This window comes from Protopterus annectens, chromosome 4.part1, assembly GCF_019279795.1.
Source record: "Protopterus annectens isolate FY-2018-M chromosome 4.part1, PAN1.0, whole genome shotgun sequence".
NCBI lineage: Eukaryota > Metazoa > Chordata > Ceratodontiformes > Protopteridae > Protopterus > Protopterus annectens.
The window spans coordinates 389,501,340-389,514,248 of record NC_056734.1 but is presented as its reverse complement, the minus strand read 5'-3'; the positions used below and the strand labels follow the sequence as shown (position 1 = coordinate 389,514,248).

General features: G+C 42.0%; 2 protein-coding genes and 1 non-coding gene across 3 annotated transcripts in view; 2 read left to right on the top strand and 1 right to left on the bottom strand.

The window, feature by feature from the left end:
- LOC122800879 (tumor protein p63-regulated gene 1 protein-like) overlaps positions 1 to 12,909 on the top strand; it is a 1,105,597-nt gene that overhangs the window by 20,922 nt on the left and 1,071,766 nt on the right. The gene's annotated exons all lie outside the window — the stretch shown is intronic.
- MRPL1 (mitochondrial ribosomal protein L1) overlaps positions 1 to 12,909 on the top strand; it is a 35,242-nt gene that overhangs the window by 20,022 nt on the left and 2,311 nt on the right. The window lies entirely within an intron of this gene.
- Positions 5,475 to 5,546, bottom strand: TRNAA-UGC. Its single transcript has one exon. It is a non-coding gene; the product is annotated as a tRNA-Ala (tRNA).

Genomic DNA, 12,909 nt, shown 5'->3' with positions numbered 1-12,909 from the left:
GGATAAAAGAACTAGTTTTTGACTCCCTGGTGCAGAGGCCATTAATGGTATAATGAGAGAGGAAAGCTTATTTCAAGGGATCTTTCAGAATTTTCATCCCTGCTTTTCTAAGTTGCCCAAGGGATTCAGTACTTCCTCTACAGCTTTCTTTAACAAATAAAATAAACAGTCCAGCAAGCAGCTAGAAAGCAAATATTTAAAATGCATTGATGGTGGGGAGATTACATAAAATAAAGCAGGAATTCCCCAGATGAAAGGACACTCTAGTAAATCTGAATGACCATGTTAAGGATTTCCAACCCACATTCCATCCTGTTAGTCTTTTAATCCTTCCAGAAAGTCTAAACTTCCATTTCTGTCTTTGGCAACAGATTGTTTCAGACAGATGGGTGGGTTCTGAGAGTAAATCTTCAAGGTGACTGATGACAGTAGGAGTCTCTCCAGACCAGACCAAGCTCTTCTTTGCCCTCCTGTCATTCAGCATATGCTTGCTCAGGGGTGGGGTGATTTGTAGCTATTTCTCCTCCTGTGTTAGGGGAAGGGTTTTATTCCAGATTGTTCCTGGTGCCCAAAGAATGAAAATTCTTGGAGACCAGTTCTAGATCTTTCTTTGAATCAGTTTGTTGTAGTTCCCAAGTTCAGAATGCTGTCTCCTCAAAATTCATTTCTCGTTATTCTCCATTTTGAGTTTTCCTGTGACTTAGATTTAAAGGATTTATATCATCGTATTTGTCTAGATACAGAATTCAGATGCTTATTAAGGTTTTTTTGAGTCTGGAGCACCTATACATTCTCCATATTACCCTTTGGTCTTTCTGTTGCTCCAAGTAATTCACAAGTGGTGCAGTGATAGCCTATCTGACTGCAAAATGTTCACATTTTTTCCATATTTGGACAACTTGCTTATCTTTTTCAGTCTTTTCAAAGCGTCAGGAATCTCTCATCTGGGTAAGGGCTTTCCTACACAGGCTGAGATTCCAAGAAAAAATACAGAAGTATTGTCTGACTCCTCCTGAAAGGATTCCACAGGAAAAAAGTAGATATGCATTTAGATCTATTCTTTAGTTTGCCCGTAGATCCCTCTCTTTCAGTGCGGTCTTATGTTAAGATGTTTTTGGAAGAGGTTTTAAATTATAAGCCTTGTAGGAAACAGATGGGTCCTTCTTTGGGATCTTTTTGCGTTAGAAAAAGCAACTCTTGCTCCATTTGAACAAGCTCCTCAGGCTTACTGTAGTTTAGAGAGGGATCCATTGGCAGACCTGCTGATATGGCCACTAACAGAACTTTGATTAAGACAGGCCACAAGATAGTAACTTTTACATAAGTACTGTAGAAAGACTACCCTTGACTGCGTGCCGATTGTTGGCACAAACTAGAAAAAAAAAGTTTCTTCCATTTGCTAGCATATGAATTTCTATTGTCAGGTTTTATTGCCTTCATTAAGGCTTGCTGCACTTCCTCAGAAGGAAAAAAAAAGTTATTAATTGCACTGACCTCTGCAAGAAGAGAATCTGAGTTGCAAGCTCTAATGGTGGGTCAGCTTTATCTCGTTTTCCACAAAGATATGCTTAAAGTAGTGTCCAAGTTTACATTAAGCCAAGCTATTCATCTCCCTGTCTTCTTTCCAGAACCTAAAAATGAGACGACTCTGGTACTTTCTTTACAGAACAAAATCTTTCTGAACTTCTGATCAATTGTTCATTTCTTGTGAAGGTAAGAAAAAAGAACACCTGTGTTGGAACAACTTAGAGTTGTTTTCCCATGCTGTTACTTTTTGTAATAGCTGTGACAAACCGAAATGCTGCCAGCCCAGCTGTCTTGAATTTTGTAAGTAATCATATGTCATGTGTGAATATTAGTATGATTTGTATGCTTGTCTTACAAATGTAAGAGAACTGTATGTTATGTGGATATTAAACTACTGGTGCAGAAGTGTGTGTTGAACTGTGTGTTATGTACTGAGCTTCAAGAATGTAACCACAGTGTACCCTATTGGAAACAACATAAATGTATATGAACTATAGTTGGAACATACAAAGTTAACTTGCAAACCCTCAAGAAAATAATTTGAAAGAGAGCTCTGATGTTGTTAATCTTCTTTCCATTCATCACTGATGAGTTCGGTTCCGAGCCCTCTGAACCGAGTTGGCCAAATACCAAGCTCATACCAGCCAAAAAAATCGCACTAAGCTTCTACCTACAATGCCCTTCTCCCTGTTACCCCAGATCTCGTTTGCCGTCTAGCCGTAAAGCCATGTTTCAGCCGAGCTCTCAGCCAAGTAAAAAACTTTTTGATATTTCTTAAGATGTTTTGTCACCTTTCCACTGTCACCAGCTTCGGCACTGATACTGTCTCCGGCACCGACTGTCGACCTTACGACAACTGCTACGACCTCGGCACAGTGCACGGCTTTGATGCCTATCTCTGCAATTATGACTGAACCTTCTGTGTTGGTTCAGTGTCTCCCTTCAGCACCGAGCCCTTTTATGGTCCTGATAACTACGATGTTGACTTCTCTACTTCCGGTCTCCAAACTTGAGACATCGGTGCCGGCTTATTGCTCACCATGGACCTTATACTCTCCATCCATAGACACTTTTCTAGGGCAGGTGTACAGTCCATTCCTAGAGCGACCTTGACTCCCCGTTGGGAGTATCCACTCGATCCAAAAGGAGCCTTTCAGAACTTGATGTGGTGCATCTTGTGGACCAGCTGTTGACAGCCAGGGGGATATCCACTCCTTCCAGAACCATCCCACTGCAGGACTTGTGTTGACTTCTCCACAGACTCCATCCTATTTTCCTCCTCTGACCCTTCTGGATCCAAAGCCTTCTGCTCCAATGTTGTTTTCGTAACCCCCTGTCTCTGTGCCTGTAGTGGACATCACTGGGGCTCCGGGAATGTCCCTTTGGTCTTAGATTCTCGCTGTACTAGTCCTTCCTTAAGGCCATGATGGGTGCAGGCTCCTTGGTTCATGGCACTGTTCTGAGTGTTTCTTTGGCTCCATCCTTTGTGCTGGGAACCCTGTCTGCAACGATCCTACTTGAGGCTCCATCCTCAAGGGCGGGTTCATCAGAACAGGGTCTGACCCTGGTTCAGAGGTTGTCCTTCTTGGTTCCGGGCTCCCACCCCTCTTCGAGCAGAGCTGTTTTCTGTGCTATGGATAGGGCCCTTGCTTCTGGTAGCGACGTTGGAACCCCAGACATCTCCCCCTGAGCTACAGCTGTTACAGGCCACCTCCCCGGGGCACCGGACAGGAAAGTCGCAGGATCCCCCTGTGACGCCCGTTCCCTGGCCCAGCAATCAAGGAGTCACAATCCTCACCAGTAACACCAGTGAGGGGTGTCTCGTATAGGAAGAAAGGATAATAAATACACTCAGTAAAGTGCAGTTTCCCTTAAGAGCATACTGAGATCGCAGTCAGTCCGGGGCTAGTTGCTCCCTTGCTCTCCAGGTCCCCAGTAAGACTCCCCAGTGGCACAACTATAGGGTCCAGATCTCAGCCTAGTGGGCAAGCTAAAACCTCCAGCACCCTCTCTGTCCAACTAGTGCTTCATGTCCCTGCCCAGGTAGCTGACGCGCGCACACACACACACACACACACACACACACACACACACACACACACATTGAGAAGAGTTTATACAACCATACGGACACTCCCGGGAAAGGCTGACACAGGTTCTCTAGCTGTGTCCCTTTTACCCAGACTGTATGGTAGAAATCACTGCCACCACCCAGCTAATATTTATCGGCTACCCAAAGGGTGTCCAATTATTACTGTGCAATATTATTAGGATCACTGTATACATGCAATGTACTCTAGCGCTTAAATTATCTCCTACACAAAACATCCACAGTTAAAAGGATTTAAAAATATTTAATAGTAAATAGCTAGTCAAGAGTTCAGAGATCACAGAGAAATACTTAAAATAATTCAGTAGTACAGTTTTGACATCACAGAAAAACACAGTCTACTCTTTCTAGTTTCTAGCTATTTCTAAGAGAAAGCACAAGTCTAAGATAAACTTACATATAGAGCAAGACCGTGCTGAGTTGGATGGTAAAGACATAAATGCTTAATGCTCTCCGATTCCCTCTGTTTTTAAAATCACATTCCTGGTTCACATTACATCATTCTTCACACTTTCGTGGGGTTCCCAGGCTAGCAGGCTACATTCTTTAGTAAGCTCACACCAGGTCAGGAAGCAAAGCCATTAAGGACATTTATGCATGTAAATTCTGGCCATTATTCTGGCTTTAAAACAATAGCATGCATTCCTTCATCTACATAGGCTGGAGCCAACTTTAAAGATCAGACAGTCCTAAAATGTTTGACTTAGCTTCCTTATAGCAGAGTGCACTGTTACATTTTTTTTCAGTTCCACATGTAACTGTATTTTTTTCCATTTTAAAACAACAAGCCTATGGTTTACATTAATATTTACAAATGACAGAATTATAATTCTATCTGGCTAGGCTGGCAGCCTTCTTCTATCTTCACACCCACGCTGCAGGGTGCCCTCTCTTCAGAGTCGTCCTCAGCCCTCCTCAGAGGTTCCCACTGAGGAGCCCCCACGGAAGAGATCGTGCAAGGGAAAGCACATAGACTCACCTGAGGAGTCTCTAACAGATTACCTGGATTTTGATGACTGCGAAGGGTCCCCACGGTCACCCCCTGATAATGTCTCCTTTGGGGACATCCTTGAAATGTTGAAACAGGTGATTGGAAGCCCACTAACCCTTCTTCCGAGGAGTCCATGTTTCTGCAGGCTTTCCGTGCCTGACCATCTACCTCCTAGGTGACCCTGCCTGCAGACGAGGTAGTTCAGCTCGTGGTGCAATGTGCTTGAAAGAACCCTGATTCTGTTGAGGTGATCCCTCGGGGACCTGACAAAATTCTTTCTCCACCCGAGGAACATCTGCGTTGGTCCAGTGGTGTACTGTTCGATACTATGGTGGTGGCAGTGGTCATGAAAAGGATCTTGCTGAGGAGAGCCCTACTGTCCACCCGCCCAACAGACTTCCGAGCTTGGACAGATTGGGGAAGCGATTCTTTGCTTCAGTGACCTTCACTGAGTCCCTGAAATACTTGGCACATTTTACGAGGCTCCAAGGAGACTTTATCTCCAAACTCTCTGGAACACTTGCAGGGCAGGTGATCTGATGAGGCAAGGGATGAAGTTACCTCGCAGCTCGCAACCCCTGGAATCTATCTCCAATGCAACCGAAGGGGTGGCTAGAGCTCCGGGTTCAGGCATAGTTATGAGACGCTATGCCTGGATGCACCTTTGTGACCTCGCGGACCCTTTCAAGTCTTATAGGTTCATAGGTTCATAGGTTAGTACTAAGCTAACTGCCCTTGCGAGCCATTTTAAGCCTAGCCAATTATCCCCTGTGAGATTCAAACCATGTACCTTGTGTTTGTAAGGCAAACACCTTAACCATTAGGCCACCCTCCCAACCCATGCTATGGAGATGCTGGGGATTGAACCCAGGACCTCATACATGCAAAGCATGCGCTCTTCCACTGAGCTACATCCCCTTATCCTTCTTGAATGCTCCTATTGAAGCATCTTTTATTTTATTATTAAATATATTTAAACCTTTTAATTGTGGCTGGTTTGTTTAGACATATTTAAGCTCTAGAGTACTTGCATATGTATTTGGTGACACTGTATAGGCCACAACAATAGCCTTAAAAGTCTTGGACACGCTTATAATTTGGATAATAGTAACATCGCACAGTAGGATTGGTCACCCTTTGGTACGGGCCTAACAGTAGCTGATAAGTAAGGGTGGTTGGTGGCAGTGATTACTACCTTTTATAGTCTGGGCAGAAGGGGGCATAGCCAGTGAACCTGTGCCAGAGTTCCTTAGGAGTGTCTGTGTATTTATAAATCAAATCTCAGTGTGTGTGTCTCAGCTACTTGGGCCGGGACACGAAGCAGTGGTTGGACAGAGGGTGCTGGAGGTTTTGGCTTGACCACTCAGCTGAGATCTTAACCCTATAGCTGTGTCAGTGGGGAGCCTTATTGGGGATCTGGAGAAAGAGGGAGAAACCAGCCCCAGACTGACTCTGATCTCTGTGTGCTGTTAAGGGAAATTGTACTTTACTGTGTGTGTACTTGTCATCCTCCCAATGTGCACATCCCTTACTGGTGAGGATTGAGGCTCCTTGATTACTGAGCCAGTACAGGAGCGTCACAGTACCAACCACAACAAAACAATTCAAGGCAGTGTCAAGGTTCACAGGTGAGAAGAGAAGCAATAAACTTTGTACTAGACTGTAACCATGTACCCATCTTTTCTTGTGAGTTTTCTGGTTGCAGAATCCACTCAAACACAAGCAAACTAGCAGAGTAGTTCTGCTGTGCAGCAACACACACAACTGTTTCCAGATTTGTGTATACTTAAAGTGATGCTAAGAGAAATGGGCTATACAGCTTTATTAGTGAAATTGTGCATGTACCACTTTTTCTGAGTATGTATTATGTTCAGTCATGTTTAAAGCTTTGACTAATTTTATCTGTGATAATTTATTTGCATTTGTGTTACTCCATGTCTGTTTTACTTTTATGGATCAATGTGGCTTTCACATGCTTCACTTCAATTTTGCCCCAGCACCCATAGCTGGATAACTTTTGTGCAGTGCTCGCCCTGCATGTCGTACTTTAATGTTTGTTTCATTCTTCATGCTGTTGATTAACGTTAGTTTCCTCCTCGGGATTTAACTAACTGCATTGCTTATGTTGTTTTGGTGTGTACCAACTGCATTTTCCATATCCAGTAATAGTGTATCCATGTACAGATTTGTGGCCAGAATTTTAAGAGGTTGAAAATTGTATTTCATGAAACAGTGCAGTATCATCACTTTTGGAAAAAAATGTTTGTGGTGTCCATTGTAAGCATTCATGTGAGACAACAGTGAAATTTAAGAGTAGAGAACATTGGTTTCCCTGAGGCAAAACACCTGTTGATTAGTGTGGTGTACATGGTTGAGGGGAATGTCCTCTGATAAGCTTCAGAATGGTAACTTTGGTCCATTTGTAGATTAAAAGTTGGGAAATGCTCTGAAAAACTGTTCAAGGTATGGAGGAGAAATGTTTAGCTGACCAATAAGCTACAGTGTTGGCAGAAGGAAGTTGGTCTGAATTTCTGCTTGTCATCCTTGTGCTTCTTTTAACACTTTGGCTGCAATGTTGAAATAAGAGTCTGTGCAGAATTGAGCTAATAGTAGTAAACTGGCAAAACTGCAGAGCTGTTTTCACAGATGTCTGTACAAGTACATGATGTTATGATAACTATTCTCTTTTGATCCCATTATTTGCCAAACCTCTGCATTACAAAGCTTCATTGATACTTGTAGTGCTGTTAAATCTACACTGTGTCCATCCATAATAAGATTGAGATGTCTGTTTGGGGAAAATAATATCTACAATGTTGTATATTTTCTTTACTTTAAAGATGCACATTTCTATTCCAGAATCTGCCTAATGTATGAATGTGAACACATTGTTATTAAGTGTTGCAACTAAACAGACTCCTCTCACTGCCTGGGGTTTGAGCTCCCAAGAACTCTAAAAGCGGATGACAGATTACAGTGAAATATGTACTAAAGTTGACAAGCAGCCCCTCATTACATTCGTACTAAACCCTCTTAGAGCATTGAAATGGAGCATCTGCATTATCAGAATCACATTTATTGGCCAAGTATGCACGCATACAAAGAATTTGACTTTGGTTTCAGTGACTCTCCAGGTATGAATTACATAAATGGCATACATACAACTGTTAAGAACAATACAAACAACATACATACAACTGTTAAGAACAATACAAACAACATACATGCAACTATTAAGAACAAGACAAAAAAGTAAATATACATATTCATACAAGGTGCAAAGTGCAACTCTATGTAAGACATACTGAAATAAACTCTGAAAGAAACAAGAGGCTTGGGGAAAAAGAATACCCCAACCTCATAAGCTGAGTTGACCATTTATGAACATGATGGCTTGTGGAAAAAAATGTTCTTGTTTTGGTGCGCATTAATCTATAATGCCTGTCTGATGGTAATAGTTCAAAAAGATGGCCTGGATGTGAAGGGTCAGTGATTATCTTCCCTTTCCTTTTCATGAATAGTACAGGTCCTGTAAGGAGGGCACACTAGCACCAATGATATTTTCAGCAGGCCGGACTATTCAGTGTAACCCATTTTTCTCATGATTAGAGATCCAAACCACACTGTTATGGATGAGCTGAGAACAGACTCAATGACTGCTGTATAGAACTCAATTAGCAGTTTCTGTGGAAGGTGGAACTTCCTCAGCTGTCACAAAAAGTACATTTGCTGTTGTGCTTTTTTATGATGGACCCTATATTGGTCTCCCACTTCAAGTCCCGGCAAATTATAGATCCCAAAAACTTGAAGGATTCCACAACTGAGACAGCAGTACTAAATATAAAAAGGGAAGATAATATTGTAGTACCACTCCTAAAGTCCACTGTCATCTCCACAGTTTTAAGGGTGTTCAGTTCCAGATTATTCTGACTACACCAAAGGGCCAGCTGCTCTACCTCCCATCTGTATGCAGACTCATCACCATTGCTGATGAGCCCGATGATGGTTGTTTCGTCTGCTTATTTAATAAGTTTGACAGAGTGGTCCTTAGAGGTGCAGTCATAAGTGTAGAGGGAAAATAGCAGTGGGGAGAGCACATGGCCCTGGGGGGCACCTGGATTAATCGTGCAATAGCTGGATGTAAATTTCTCCAGTTTCACCTGCTTTTCCCTTTTGGTTAGAAAACTGGTGATCCATTGACAGGTGTAAGCAGCAACAGAAAGCTGGGAGAGTTTCAAGTGAATACGTTCTGGAATTATTGTATTAAATGCAGAGCTGAAGCCTACAAACAGAATCCTTGCATATGTCCCTGGGTTGTCAAGATATTGAAGATGTAGTGCAGGCCCATATTAACTGCAATGTCCACTGACCGGTTCTCTTGATAAACAAACTAATGAGGAATCTGTAATATCCAACACGTAAGCTAACAATAGCCTGTCAAAAGTCTTCACTGCCGATGTCAAAGCAACAGGCCTGTAGTCCTTCAGTCCTGCAATAGTGTTTCTTTTAGGCGTTGGAATGATTGTAGCTTGCTTGAAACATAAGGAAACTTCACACAGCTCCTAATGATTTATTAAAAATCCAAGTAAAAACAGGAGCCAGCTGGTTAGCACAAGTTTTTAAACAGGAGGATGAAACCCCATCTGGACCAGCTGCTTTCTTAATTTGCTGTCTTAAAAAAAAAAAAAAGATACACATCCTCCTCAGAGATAATTAATGCAGGCTGAATGTGAGAACGTGTAGAAGAGAGAGTCCTCCAAGTCTCAACACTGTTATTTGTGGCCTCAGGCTTATCAAACCTGCAGTAAAACGCATTCAAATCATCAGCCAGCTGGTAATTAGCTGCAGTGTAGGGGTGGTTTCCTATAGTTTGTAATGTTCTGTAGACCTTTCCACACTGATGCAGGATCATTGGCAAAAAATGCTTTTTCAGCTTTTCAGAATAGTTCTTTTTAGCCACTTTGATTTCTTTTGTCTGTGTTCCTTGCCTGTTTAAAAAGTGTTCTATCCCCACTTCTATAGGCATCTTCCTTGGCTTGACGAAGCTGCTTAAGTTTGCAGTAAACCAGGGTTTGTTGCTGTTAAATTTTAACCAGGTCTTAGTGGAGACACACACCTTCATAGGTCTTGGTGGAGAGACGCATCTTCACAGAAGCTGACACAAGATGTTACTGTGTCTGCCAGGTCATGCACGTTAGCAGCAGAATCTTTAAAGACACTCCAATCTGTACAATCAAAGCAGGCTTGCAGCTTCCGCTTTGCCTCAATAGTCCACCTTCTTGCTGTGTTGATCACAGGTTTAATAGGTTTTAACTTGCTGTTATTAGATAGGAAGCAAATGAATCAGTGGTCAGAAAAACCCAGAGCTGCACAGGGGACATTACGATAAGCATGTTTTAACACTGTATATAAACGATCCAGTGTGTTCCTGTCTTTGGTAGGACAGTTTACAAGCTGTGTAAATTTAAGAAGTTCATGGCTGAGATTTGCCTTATTAAAATCCCCCAGAATAATCGAAGGGAGTTTGGATAATTCTGCTCCAAGCACATTATCTATTCAGACAGTTTTTTAGTGCCTCCTTCACACAGGCTTGAGGTGGAATGTAAACACTAACCAGAATATATGAGAACTCCTGAGGTGAATAAAAGGTCTACAATTAACACAAAACATTTCTAAGAAAGGGCAACACATTTTACTTAACACTGTGACATCACTGTACCAACCTTCATTGATATAAAAGCAGATTCCACCTCCTTTACTCTTCCTGATGTCTCGAATACTCTGCCTGCTCTGTAAAGTTGAAAAACGGGCAAATGTAATGCAGAGTTCGGAATGGATTCATTTAGCCAGGTTTCTGTGAAACACAGTACAGAAGAAAGTGAAAAATCCTTGTGAGTTTCATTGAGAAGTAACAGTTCATCCATGTTACCGCATAGGGAGCGGAGGTTTGCCAGATGTAAACTTGGGAATATCGTTTGAAATCCTCTGTCTCAGCCTAACCAGTGCACCAGCTCGCTTCCCCCTTTTGTAATGCTTGTGTCTGCCTCTGCTGCTGACAGCTGCTGCTGCACCAACTAGGATCTTCAGAAAATTTCTTAATTGCGAAAAATCCGGTGTCAAATTGCATGAAATGAATTGCCGGATATTTAACAGTTCTTCACGAGTATACTTAATTACAGTTGAACAACAAGACAAACAAAAACAGCGTACTAGAGAGCACTGAACCAAGGCTGCCATTCTCTGCAGAATATATGGTATTTGTATGAACTTAGCTGTCTTCTGCTCACTTTTGTAGGCTGCATCATTTTCATGCTGACTTTGCATGTGCAGCTGCTCATTGCTTCACTGCAGCTGATGCAGTTCATGCAGAAGTGCTCAGTTCAGCACTACCCTATTTCACTGATTTGTGGATGAAGTTTAGTTCATTTGATGTGTGGCATGACATCTAACTAACTTTCTCTGTTTTGTTATGCATTTGTAATGAAATTGAATTTGACAAATTTACATTGCTTTAATTCCAATTCAGAAGATAGTCTGGCCAGTCAGAATCTTTGTTTTTGTTAAGATCTTAAAACCGATTTGCCAGCACAGCCTTGCTTTGTTGTGTTTATTGTTCTGGTATTCTATTGCATATTATTATACTGAGGACCTTGGATGTTGAAGTGCTTATGTTTTCTTTTTTCTGTACTTGAGACACATGCCATTAGGTGAACTAGTAATCTGTAAATTGCCTATAGGTGGATGGGTGTGTCTGTGCATTTTGTAATTGGTTGGTGTCTTTGTCCAAAATTTGTTCTGTGCGTTATGCCCTTTTCATTTTGGGATAGGCTTCAGCTCTCCTTTATTCATGGATAGGATAAAGGACAGTATAAGTGAATGGATGGTTTCTTCATTCTTCACCTTATTTTCATTTTTTAACCCTGTTATTGATTTTGCAGCTGAAAGTGCATATGTAGTTATCTACATAAATGGCTAATACTAATAGCATTTCAGGCAGATAAGCTCATACACTTTGTTCTTTTTGTATAAATCTTTTTTTGCAGTACTGTGTTTTCAGCTTTCTTCAGATTTGACAGTTTTAACAGTGTAAAGTCACACTTGTTCTTTGTCCAACCTGAGGCAGAAACTTTTTGCCTTTGGAAGGGAGTTGAGTTGTTCTGGATTTTTGCCTTTGGAAGGGAGTTGAGTTGTTCTGGATTTCTTTATGGTGCTTTAACTTTTAATGCTCATTTTAGAAAAGTATCGCACTTTTTTTGCACAGAACTGGAGTGTATTTTCTTCATTTTTTGATACACCTGAACTGGATTAGAAGTGGGTTATGTGTGTTTTTTTGGGGTGCTAGGGCCTTTTTCAGCACTTAGTAGGAGCTAAACATTGAAAGTAAACAGGATGGTAACTCTTAATTGGATAAACATACATTCACATATGACATGTACAGCTATGAGCAGTTAAGCAGATCAGTTGGTCTACAGCATGTCCGAGGAATGTGGGAGGAAACCAGCACACCTAGAGAAAACCTATGGAGTTACAGGGAGGATATGCAGACTCCTTTCAGAAAATACCATATTGGTTTTGCAGCTGAACTGTGCATATTTTCATTTATGCATGTCTGTCTAATGCTAGTGGCAAGTACTGACATTTTAACTTATGAAAAAACAGTATAATAGTTGGCAGCACATCTCCCTACACATTTTTTTGAGGTACTGACTTTCCTTAGAATCAGTTCTTCTACCTCTCTGGCCTGTTGCTGACACTTGGATTTTCTTTGTTGGTAGTAAATGTGTGTTTCTTCTATGGAGTTTTAATCCAACCAGTTGAGAACATCACTGACTGTTTACTGGTGGTCTGTTTTTTATTTTCATCTGGGTTGAAGACTTCCTCTATTTATGCATGTTAATAGATTCTTGGGTTCAGGGCGGCCATGGTGGTGCAGCGGTTAGTGTTGCCACCTCACAGCAAGAGGTTCTTCGGTTCGATTCTTGGCCGGGGTGCCTTCTGTGCGGAGTCTGCATGTCCTCCCTGTGGTCGCGTGGGTTTCCTCCCACGTGCTCCAGTTTCCTCCCACATCCCAAAGACATGCAGTAGGTGGATTGGACACTCTAAATTGGCCCTAGGTCTGTGTGTGTGTGTGCCTTCTGTAGAAGGTTGGGCGCCGGGCTGGCAACTCGGTGCCGTAAAACTCCTCTGCCAATCCTGAGCGGACAGATGATCCGCTGTGGCAACCCCTAACTTGGAAAAGCCGAAAGAAGAATAGATTCATAGGTTCACTTGTCAAACTTGC